The 12,380-nt window shown below is 42.6% G+C and overlaps 1 pseudogene; it reads right to left on the reverse strand.

Moving 5' to 3' along the window:
• Positions 1–3,639: 3,639 nt before the first annotated feature.
• Positions 3,640–11,944, reverse strand: LOC128050343 (BAG family molecular chaperone regulator 1-like; annotated as a pseudogene).
• Positions 11,945–12,380: the final 436 nt, after the last annotated feature.

A 12,380-nucleotide genomic window follows, 5' to 3' on the forward strand; every position in this document is an offset into this window, starting at 1 on the left:
AGCCTCCATCCCAGGGCCCCCAGCCCCACTCCCTAGGCCATCACAGAGCTTCCTGGGTCTCACAGCAGCTCCCCATTAGCTGTCTATTTCACACACTGCCGTGTACGCATGTGAGCGCTGCTCTCTCAGTGTGTCCCACTATCTTCTTCCCCACGTCCACAAGACCACTGCCTAGGTCTGTGTTTCTATTCCTGTCCTGCAAATACGTTCATCAGTACCATTTTTCTAGATTCCATATACATATATATATATATATATATACACACACACACATATGTGTTAATATATATTTGTTTTTCTCTTTCTGACTTACTTCATTCTGTATGACATATTCTAGGTTCATCCATATCACTACAAATGACCAAGTTCAAATTACAGCCAATCTTAACTGACAAGACAAAACGGTAAGTTCTTTTCCTTTTCTTGTTTGTTACATTTTCTCCTCCATTCTTGGTGTTTTACTTCTTTCAGAAACACAAAGAAAAAGAGTGAGTGGGGCAGAGGAAAGGCAGACAAGGGAAAAAAGGAGAAATTGACTCATTTCTCAAAGAAAGATCCTTTTATTTATTGATCAGGCTCCTCAAAGAACTATAAGTTAGGGAATATACGAAAAGTAGTGCCACCAGCCTTGGTGCCAATTTACTTTTTCCAATCCAAATTTTCACTAGGTGTTAACAAATTTTTCTGTTTACCTCTTCAGGACTTCTAAACCTGTCTTTTCCATTTTTACAGCTGTTAAAGTTAATTTACACCCTCATTTATCAGCTACAACTTTTAAACAACCTTCTCTGTATCTTCCTGATTGATGCCTGCCCATGTAACTCTCCTGCTTAAAAATCTAACATGGCCCTTTCTGCCTACCTAGTTAGTTAAAACCCTAACATCAAAGTCCTTTACAACCTGGATTTAGGCCACTATTTTCTCACTCATCTTCAGCCACTTACACATGCATCATTCTATCAAGTCCGAAGTTGATCACAGGATACCTTCTTCGAAGACAATCTTTCAATGATACATCCTAATCCTTTCACCAACTTTCACTAGAAACTCCTACTCATCCCCTTCACAGCAACTCAAGTTAACATCAGAGCCCCTGTAAGCCCTTCCCAACAAAGGCACAAATCCACTCCTCTTTCCTCTGCACACCACACATTTACTCAGCATTTATCAGTCCAATTGTTATCTCCCAGCGTCCTGTGTCAGACATAGCATGTTACACTAATAAAGTGGTCTAAACACTCTTTCCTTCAAATTCAAAATCAGGTTTTCAAAGAAAACTCAAAAAAAAAAAAAAAAGGCAATTCAATACAACTGAATCATGCTTCCTTAAGGAAGCTTTCTTTACAGAATCATCCATTCAACAAGTATTTACTAAGCACCTTCTGCTTCTGTTTCAAGCACTCTGTCAGGTGCTGGGAAAAAAGAATACGCAGGAAATATGTACGTGATCTCGGATCTTAACCTACGGGGGCAGGGAGGGTGTGCAAACAAAAATCTTACACCAGTGTAATCACGTGATCTTGGATCTTAACCTACGGGGGGCGGGGGTCGGTGTGCAAACAGAAATCTTACAACAGTGTAATCACACTACAAACCTTTCTTTTTACAAACATTAATTTAGGACTCCTTCCCTATTCCTCACCAACACAGGAGTCTATAATTTCCTGCTTTGAGCTATTCTGAACCTTGAAGGTATTTCTAATGCTGTCTCTTTAACCCCACCTTAATTTTTTTTTACATCTCATTCACCTACTCTACTATAGGATCCTCGCACTTACATTTTAAATAGTTTCATATTTTCAGAGCCTGGCAAATAGCAGGTGCTCAGTGAATGTTGTTGTTTAATTGCTAAGTCACGTCCTACTCTTTTGCGACCCCGTGGACTGTAGCCTGCCAGGTTCCTCTGTCCATGGGAACAGGCTACAGTCCTGGAGTAGGTTGCCATTTCCTTCTCCGGAGACTTTCCAACCCAGGGATCAAACCCACATCTCCTGAATTGGCAGGCAGATTCTTAACCACTGAGCCACCAGGAAAGCCCAAACTTAAAGGTAAAAACTGTACGATCTTAGTGACATTAACTAGAGCAAAGTGAGAGCAAACCTCCAACAGGTGGCAGTAACGACAAAACTGTGCTGGATGCCTATCTGCCACACTCTGCACCAGGCACCCAACAGCTAACATGTTCTGAGCACTCACCAACCGGCAGGCCCTTCACATCCATTATGCCATTTAATCCTCACAACTCCTATAAATAAATACTACTATTCTCCATACATAAAGAAAGGAAGGGTCAGAGAGTCACTTGCCTAGATCACAGGTACTAGTGGCACAACTGAGATTTTAACTCAAATCTGATCCAAAAGTCTGTGCTTTCAGCCATTATACAATAATTTCCTTGTATTATCTCGATTTAATTCTCATAGCAGCCCATGAAGTAGACACTATCCTCTGTTTACTTTTGATGAGGAAACTGAGGCTCTTACATTTAAGTAACTTGCCCAAAGTCACACACACTTGGTTAGTATTAGGTTGGTGCAAAAGCAACTGCAGTTTTAGCACTGTTGAAATTTGCTGTTTGATATTGCAATATATTCTTAAATAAATGTGATGATGTTATACATCATTTTAATACCCATTTCTTGCCTTTTTTTTTGCTTTTGACATTACTTTCTATGTATTTTATATTTATTTTAGATTATGGAAAAGGTGTTAGACAAAAAGCAAATTCAAGCGATTTTCTTATTCAAGTTCAAAATGGGTTGTAAAGCAGGGGAGACAACTCTCAACATCAACAACACATTCGGCTTGGGGACCTGCTAATGAACATACAGTGCAGTGGTGGTTCAAGAAGTTTTGCAAAGGAGACGAGAGCCCTGAAGATGAGGAGTGTGGTGGCCAGCCATCAGAAGTTGACAGCGACCAACTGAAAGCCATCATCGAAGCTGATCCTCTTACAACTACACAAGAAGTTGCCGAAGACTTCAATGTCCAGCTTTCTACAGTCATTCCGCATGTGATGCAAATTGGAAAGATGAAAAAGCTCGCTAAGTGGGTGCCTCATGAGCTGACCGAAAATTAAAAAAAAAAAAAAATCACTGTTTTGAAGTGTCATCTTCTTTTATTCTACACAACAATGAACCATTTCTCAATCGGATTGTGACGTGCAACAAAACGTGGATTTTATACAACAACTGGCGACAGTGGTTGAACCAAAAAGCTCCAAAGCTTCTCCCAAAGCCAAACTTAGTGGTCTCCTGCAAATCTAATCCACTACAGCTTTCTGAATCAGGGCAAAAGCATTACATCTGAGAAGTATGCTCAACAGATCAATGAGATGCACCAAAAACTGCAAGGCCTGCAGCCAGAACTGGTCAACAGAGAGAGCCCAATTCTCCATGACAAGGCCTGACCGCATATCACACAGCCAATGCTCCAAAAGCTGAAGAATTAATTGAGCTACAAAGGTTTGCCTCATCTGCCATATTCACCTGTCCTCGTAAATCATCTACCACTTCTTCAGGCATCTCAACTTTTTCTCGGGAAAACACTTCCACAACCAGCAGGTGGAAAAACTTCCAAGAGTTTTTCAAAACCCAAAGCATGGATTTTTATGCTACAGGAATAAACAAAACCTTTTTCTTATTGGCAAAAATGTGTGGATTGTAATGGTTCCTATTTTGATTAATAAAGATTTGTGTTTCAGCCTAGTTATAATGATTCACAGTCTGAAACCGCCTTATGTTTGCACCAACCTAATAGTAGAGCTAGGATTTGAACCTGGGACAATCTAGTTGCAAGCTGTACACCAATGCCTCATACAGCTTTAGAATTCTGTCACTGATGAAACCAAGATCTTCTGGGTTCACTCTTCAAATATGATGTTGCTAAGACCATGAGTCCTTGAGGTGCCTTCTCAGATATATCATCTTCACAATCTACTCTTCACTCATACTCTCTACTCCCAAACTCTGCCTAATACTTAAGACAGCAGATCTCAAATGCTATCATCTCAGGATCCTTATACTCAGGTACCTCAAAGACCTTTTTTTTTTTCTGCTTGCTGGTGTGTATATAAACTGCTTTATTTTTTAAATAACAAATGAAGGGGGAAAGGACCACAAAACAGACAGAAACCACCTCAAAGTAACTTGAAGAAAATGTAGATCTCAGAAGGGGATGGCTCGTAACAACGCCTCTGAAGGAACTCCTGAGAGGTTTATGGCTGCCCTCACTACCTGCCTGCTGCATTCACTCTGGCCCCTCACTGCCCCTCGTAAGCCAGGGTCTGACCTGGTTGCAAGCAGAGACTTGGTCAACTCTGGGTTCTAACCTTCTAGAGATGTGCTTGGGAGCAAGGCAGTCCATATATCAACCACAAGCCCCACTCCAGGAATGAACCAGAGACCTCATGACCTATGGCTGATCAGGGTCACTGGGAGCTGAGGATAGGGTCATGAACCCACAACCAGCCGTTTCAGAATCAGGCCATATGAGAGACACTCGGGCTACCTGTTCTGACCCATTCCAGACTTTCTTCACCAGACACGGGCTCCTGGTGATTCTGGTTTACACAGACAGGTTTATGGGATCATAAGCACAAAAAGGCCTCATGGGTCTGAGGCCGATAAACTGAGAACTACCTTAGGATACATAAGAGCTCTCACCAGCCCAAAGAAAGCATCCAAAGGTCCACAGCTGGGAAGACCTGGTCATGGAGGCACTCTCCAGACAAGGTGGGCTGCTGGACAGCACAGATCCACAGAGACAGAACGAGAAGCTGACAGGAGGCTCAAGATTGTACGAACAACACTTGTTCACTGACAGCGGGTTGTAAGAGAAGGAAAAGGCAATGGGCCAATTGCCCCCAGCAGCCCTGGGGAAGGCAGGTAACTTCTGTCCCAGAGACGGCAGAGCTGGTGGGGCTGCTCTTCAGCGCAGCACGGCCTTCTCCGCCTCACCTCAGTCAGCGAGGGCCAAGTCTGTGGACTACAGTCGCTGTCTCCTGGCAGATGCTCCGCTCCACTGTGTCACACTCAGCTAGGAAGGCCTGAATCCTTTTCACCAAACCCTTCCTTTTCATTCTACTGTCTCTGAAATTTTCTGGCAGAATTAGTGTGTCAATCTCCTCCAAGATCTTCATAAACTGCTCGATCGTGGCTTTTACTCTCCTATCGAGTTTGCAGAGAGCTTCAGTTTGCAAATCCTTGGCCAGAAAACCCTGCTGGATTCCAGCAAGGTCTTTATTCAGTTCTTCCAGCTGGTCAGCTATCTTCTCCACAGATTTCTCCAAATTTTTCAGCTTCTTTAGTTCAGCTTCTTCCTCTGGACTGTTCTTTTTCCCAATTAACATAACCCGGCAACCACTTTGTATTCCAAGTGCTGACAATGGCATCTCCATTTCCTTCAAGATTTTCCCTTAAATATGAGTTTCTGAAAAGGCAGTGGAACTCCTGTAGCCTCTTCAACAACCTGGGCCAGATCTTGGACAACTGGCTCACTATTGCCTTCTTGTGGGGTAACTTGAAGACTGTGCTTCTCATTGCTGCAGGTGACGGTCATACTGAGCCCGGCTGCAGCCATTTCCTCGCTCCAGGCCACCTCTTCACTCTGGGCCACCTCTTCGCTCTGGGCCACCTCTTCGCTCGGGACCACCTCTTCACTCGGGGCCACCACTTCGCTCCGGGCCAAGCGAGGCTGTGTTTTCTTTTTCACCCGCGGCCTGGGAGTGCAGGCGGCAGCGCCTCTGGTGGATCCGGTATGCCCTCTGGTCATGCTCCGGTCAGCTGATTTCTGGGAGGGAGGTGGACCCCGCTCCGCTGGGGGCATCGACTGGCACGGCTCCCGGCCCAGCCGAGGCGCGCACTGCCGGGGAACCAGCCGCTCCCAGTTGCCTCATGGTCTTCACATGCCCCCCACGCTCCACCAGACCCCTCAAAGACCTTTTGTATGTGAGTTCTATCTATCAATATTTACTGTATTAGAAATAAGAACTAAGGAATTTAAAAGTGTATTTGTCAGGAGGCGCATTAGGCATTACTGACAAAATGGAGGCACGGCCCCAACCCCCTCTCCTCGTCCCACAGGCACGGTCTCGGGATGTAGGAGTTAGGTCTTGTGATTCTGACTTGTTTTTTCCTTTCTTCGGAAAGGAAAAATGTTACGGTGCTTATTGTTCTTGAGAGAAGCATGAGAAAGCACAAAGCCTTCTGCAGTTGTGCCCAGAAAATAATCCATAAAGTAACCGTTGACATTTGTTCAAGGATCTTTACAAAGAATGTCCCAGGATGAGCACATAGGCCGTAGCTCGAGGCCATGGGAAGAATTGTTATCTGAGACCTGTTTGTGAGGGGAATGTTTATGGCAACGGAAATTTGCTGAGTTTAGGGTTTAGGAATAATTCAGAATAGTTAGAAGCTAAAAGTTTAAGAAACGTTATAGTGTTAGCATATTTTACTATAGTTAGGAATTTTAGAGATATTAATAGCTAGAAGCCTTTTAGGAGATAGTGAGCTTAAGATACTAGGGGCAAGCAGGATTTAGAAAGATAAGAAATAAACTGAGGAATGTGGTATGCAACCCAGACATAAGCATAAGTTACAATGTAATCACAGGTAAACACAATTCTCATGGCTGAAGCAGGAACTCTGTTTGAAAGGCAACAATGAGACAAGAATCTGGGTGAGGGGGAACTGAAAATGTCAAACCTCTGACCTAATGCTTTGTCAAAGTATAAAAGAAAACCTGAAGCTTGAAATAAACATGCAGGCAGTCCTGCACCTTGAGTCAGAGACTGCATCACTTTCCATCAACACCACTCATCTCTTCAGGCTGATTCCCTGGCTGCTGGAGCTGGACTCCGGCATGTATTAACTCACAAAATATAATAAACCTAGCACATGTTAACCACAGCATTTTAATGAAAAGCAACTACTTTCAAAAACAAAGCAAAATTTTGCAATAAGAGTGACACTGTCTCACATTTTTGCAAATCTTTAAGGTCTAATATGATGGAAGACAGCCTGTCTACTCTGAGTTCCATTTATCAGATATCACACACATTTGTCAGTCTATGAAAAACTGCACAGTATACTCATAAGAGAATGAGAATGAAAAGGCAAATAACACTGCAGTGGTATTTCTAAAAATTTAAGGTTTCAGTAGCTACCTTCTCCTGCATCCCCAAATCTCAATTCCTTAAATCCCTGTCTCACAGAGAATACAAATGAACTTAAGGAGGGAATGGAAATCCACATCAGTATTCTGCCTGGAAAATTCCATGGATAGAGAAGTTCGGCAGGCTACAGTCCATTGGGTTGCAAAGAGTCAGACACGACTGACCAACTAACAATTCTCACTTTCAATTCATATCGGTTTAACTAAAACCACCAGTAAAACGTCTGCAAAAAAGATTTTTAAATTATGATAAAATAATCCTCCAAATAGAGAGTCAAACAGCAGACGTAGTAGTCTAATTTCTCAAAGGAGAAGACTGGCATACCCATCTGTATCTGCAGTGCCCAGTCAATAACCAACCGCCTGTAAGAGTTTACTGGACTGCTATTAAGGGTGATTCCCTGGTGGCTCAGCAGTAAAGAATCTGCCTGCAATGCTGGAGGTGTAGGTTTGATCCCCGGGTTGGGAAGATCCCCTGGACAAGGAAATGGCAACCCACTTCAGCATTCTTGCCTGGAGAATTCCATGGACAGAGGAGCCTGGCAGGCTACAATACATGGGGTCTCAAGAGTCAGACACAACTTAGCAACTAAACCACCAACCACCACGACAGACTGCTGATAAAATGCAATTCTAACCATGGGCCTGTGCCTAATAACATGATTGAATATAAAATACAGAGAGAAGTGAGTGTACTGCAACACCACAGGAAAAACTACCAATTTTGAAGGTCAAAAATGGTCAAATACTAGCAAATTCAATTCAATAAATCAACTCAAAATATAACTACAAAGGTACACTAAATACAGGTCATCCACAAATTTCAATTTAAAATACAAATACTTCTTAGTGTAGAAATCTTAATTTCTATATTTTAAGTCAAATATGAAGTACAGAGCAAAAGAATATATTAAGACAATCATGATTTATGATCTAATCAACAAAGCTGAATGCCAACTAATACGAAGAGAGTTGAGTCAAAATTTGTGTGGTGAAACATCACTGAGATCAAAAAGGTAAGGCGAGCCAACCACCGGTATTAAATCTAAATCTTTTCTCTTAGCATGAGACAAGCAACAACCAATCCAACAATGATGGCTGCCAACAGAAAACTTTTCATTTCTTATCTTTTGCCAGATTTTCAATCATCTAATTGCTCTTCCTTCTCTTACGATCACATTATTATAGCTACCCCCTTTAGTTGTCTTTCATTCACTAAGTCGCAACCAACTCTTTGTGACCCCATGGACTGCAGCACGCCAGGCTTCCCTATCCTTCCCTATTTCCTGGAGTTTGCTCAAATTCATGTCCACTGACTCAGTGATGCTCTCTATCTCTCTCTTCTTCTGCTGCCCTCTTCTCTTTTTGCCTTCAGTCTCTCCCAGCATCAGGCTCTATTCCAATGAGTCGGCTCTTTGAATCAGGAGGCCAAAGCTCTAGCTGAAGACAGAGCTTCAGCTTCAGCATCAGGGTTCATTTCCTTTAGGACTGACTGGTTTGAACTGCCTGTGGTCCAAAGGACTCTCCAGCACCATAATTCGAAGGCATCAATTCTTCAGCACTCAGCCTTCTTTATGGTCCAACTCTCACATTCATACATGGCTACTGCGAAAACCATAGCTTTAACTATATGGACTTTAGTTGGCAACATATTTTTGTTTTTAAAACGCTGTCTAAGTTTGTCATAGTTTTCCTTCCAAGGAGCAAGTGTCTTTTAATTTCATGGCTGCAGTTACCATCCACAGTGATTCTGGAGCCCAAGAAAATAAAACCTGTCACTGCTTCCACTTTTTTCCCTTCTACTTGCCATGAAGTGATGGGACCAGATGCCAAGATCTTTGTTTATTGAATGCTGAGTGTTTAGCCTGCTTTTTAACTCTCTTCTTACCCTCATCAAGAGGCTCTATAGCCCTCTTCACTTTCTGCCATTAGAGTGGTATCATCCGTGTATCTGAGGTTGTTGATATTTCTCCCTGTAATCTTGATTCCAGCTTGGGATTCATCCAGCATGGCATTTTGCATGATGTACTCTGCACATAAGTTCAATAAGTAGGGTGACAATACTCCTTTCCCAATCTGGAACCAGTCAGTTGTTCCATGTAAGGTTTTGTTGCTTCTTGACCTGCATACAGATCTCTCACGAGGCAGGTAAGGGGGTCTAGTATTCCCATCTCTCTCAGAATTTTCCACAGTTGCTGTGATTCACACAGTCAAAAGCTTCAGCATAGTCAATGAAGAAGAAGTAAATGTTTTTCTGGAATTCCCTTCCTTTCCCTATGATCCAACAAATGTCAGCAACTTGATATCTAGTTCCTCTGCCTTTTCTAAATCCAGCTTGTCCATCTGGAAGTTCCTGCTTGAAGGATATAGAGCAGCATCTTACTAGCATTGTGAAATGAGCTCAATTGTACAGTACTCTGAACATTCTTTGGCACTGTCCTTCTTTGGGATTGGAATGAAAACTGACCTGTTCCAGGCCTGTGAGCACTGCTGAGTTTTCCAAATTAGCTGGCTTATTGAGTGCAGCACTTTCACAGCATCATCTTTTAGGATTTGAAATAGCTCAGCTGGAATTCCATCACCTCCACTAGCATTGTTTGTAGTAACACTTCCTAAGGCCCACTTGATTTCAGACTCCAGGATGTCAGGCTCTACGTGAGTGACCACACCATATCTCATTGCAATTTTGGCCTTTTGAGACATTCAACATTTATTCTAGCTGCTAAGTCATACATACAATCATTGTGGGAAGTTCTAATATACTAGAAATCAATTTTGACCCTCTAGTCCTTTTTCCCCCTGAAAACTAAGACAGAAAATCATTCACAAAATGCTGACCATATAAATCATGAAGGCTTTAACAATTCTAGAGTATTTCTCTTACAAGGACTTAAGTGAAGTACTAAGGACTTTCTGACCCCAGTTTCTTGACCCTCTTTATCAAGCCTTCACATTTTTACTATGCCTCCTGAAAAAGTATGTCACACACACAATTTCCCCACCCCATCCACCTAAACTCTCAATGAATCCCTATTATATACAAACTTACATCCCAACACTTTAAGAAAGAGCCTAAGACCATTCACAGACTATTTCTGGCAACTCCACCTGCCCCTTACATCTTTGCAACCTGTTTCACAGTCCAAGTTGTATGTAACTTGTCTTTGCACATGCTCTTTCTTCCCACTGAAATGCCCCACTCAGTCTAACAAACCTCTAGTCAACTTTCAAAATTCAGCCCAAAGACCTCTGAGATGAATCCCCTGTTTCCAAAGCACATTTAGATGCTCCTTCCTTGGTGGTGGTGATTTAGTTGCTAAGTCATGTCTAACTCTTGTGACCCCATGGACTGCGGCTCGCCAGGTTCCTCTGTCCATGAAATTCTCCATGTAAGAATACTAGAGTGGGTAGCCATTCCCTTCTCCAAGGGAATCTTCCCAACCCAGGGATTGCACCCAGGTCTCCTGCATTTCAGGCAGATTCTTTACCAACTGAGCCACCAGGGAAGCCTCTGCTCCTTCTTTAGCATCCCCCAAATACTTTGTGTATTCCTCATGTAACCTGATGAGCACCTTATTGGTTCATTTGTTTTCCTCTCTGCACCATTATAAGCCCACTTGAAATAAAAAAGCATAAGCCCTACTACTGTTGTTGTTGCTCAGTCGCTGTCTTGACTCTTTTCGACCCCATAAACTGAAGTACACCAGGCTCCTCCATTCTCTACTATCTCCTAAATTCATGTCCACTGAGTCGGTGACACTTTCCAACCATCCCGATTACAGCAGCAAGTCTAAAATAGCATGTTTCAGGTATTTTTGAAAGTGAGTTTTAGCACTACTTTAAAATACTATGTTGAAGTGTAATTAGTTCCGCTATATCTTTTATTCTGAAAATAATCTGTTCCAACGTGACTGATATATCAGAAAATTTAAGCATAACACAAAATTCCCATTTGCTTACATACGATGTCTGAGAAAAACACTTGAAAAAGGTAGAAACCTGCCCCTGGCTGAACGGAGCTACATAGAAATTTACAAAATACACACACCTGAAAACACCTATCAGCTCCATCAATTCAGTCTGTGTGTACACATATGCTGAGCCACACCCATCCACATTTGGTATTATTATAACATTCCATTTGATTTCAGGTAACCCTCTTTCCATCACTTTATTATAACGCACAAGCAGCAACCCTTCTCATGCCCATTTCCACAAGCAAACCAGGTCTTTTTCAAGGTAAAGTGACACATTTATCATGGTATTTGTTCAGCTGCTGTGTCCAGCTCTTTGCAACCCCATGGACTGCAGCACCCCAGGCTTCCCTGTCCTTCATTATCTCCAGGAGTTTGGTCAAACTCTTGTCCATCAAGTCGGTGATGACATCCAACCATCTCCTCTGTTGTCCCCTTCTCCTCCTGCCCTCAATCTTTCCCAGCATCAGGGTCTTTTCACAATGAGTCAGCTCTTCATATCAGCTTCACACTGGAGCTTCAGCTTCAGCATCAGTCCTTCCAACCTATATTCAGAGTTGATTTCCTTTAGGACTGACTGGTTTGATCTCCTTGCTGTCCAAAGGACTCTGAAGAGTCTTCTCCAGCACCTGTGGTATTTATGTATTCCTTAATCATTTAGGATTAAAACTATGCTACCATTTTTATCAGGTTCCTTTTTAAAAAAATAAAGTCACTGACAATGTTTCGACTGTTGTGTTCCAGTACCATTTTTCCCAAAAGGCCTATAGTTTTTACTGCACAATTCTGCCTATCATGGTGACTTTTAGGATCCTATATCTTGCTCTGGGCTTCCCTGGTGGCTCAGAATCCACCTGCCAATGCAGGAGACTTGGGTTCAAACCCTGGGTTGGGAAGATTCCTTGGAGAAATGAATGCCAACCTACTCAGGTATTCTTGCTTGGGAAAATCCCATGGACAGAGGAACCTGGCAGGAACCCCAGTCCATGGGGGTCTCAAGAGTCAGACACAACTTAGAAACTAAACCACCACCACCATACAGAAGGGAAAATTCTGTCCTCCACCCAATTTCACAAAATGCTTACAGTCCATATCCTCACAGACCATCAGGATAGCCATAATCTTTAAGCTTGGTGGCTCTCACTTCTGGTGAGCAAAGGGTTGATTTTTCCAGCTTAACTACTACAATCTGCCTCAGCCTAACTGAGAAGACAAGTTCTGAAAGCCTGAATG

The sequence above is a fragment of the Budorcas taxicolor genome, chromosome 7 (assembly GCF_023091745.1).
Source record: "Budorcas taxicolor isolate Tak-1 chromosome 7, Takin1.1, whole genome shotgun sequence".
NCBI lineage: Eukaryota > Metazoa > Chordata > Mammalia > Artiodactyla > Bovidae > Budorcas > Budorcas taxicolor.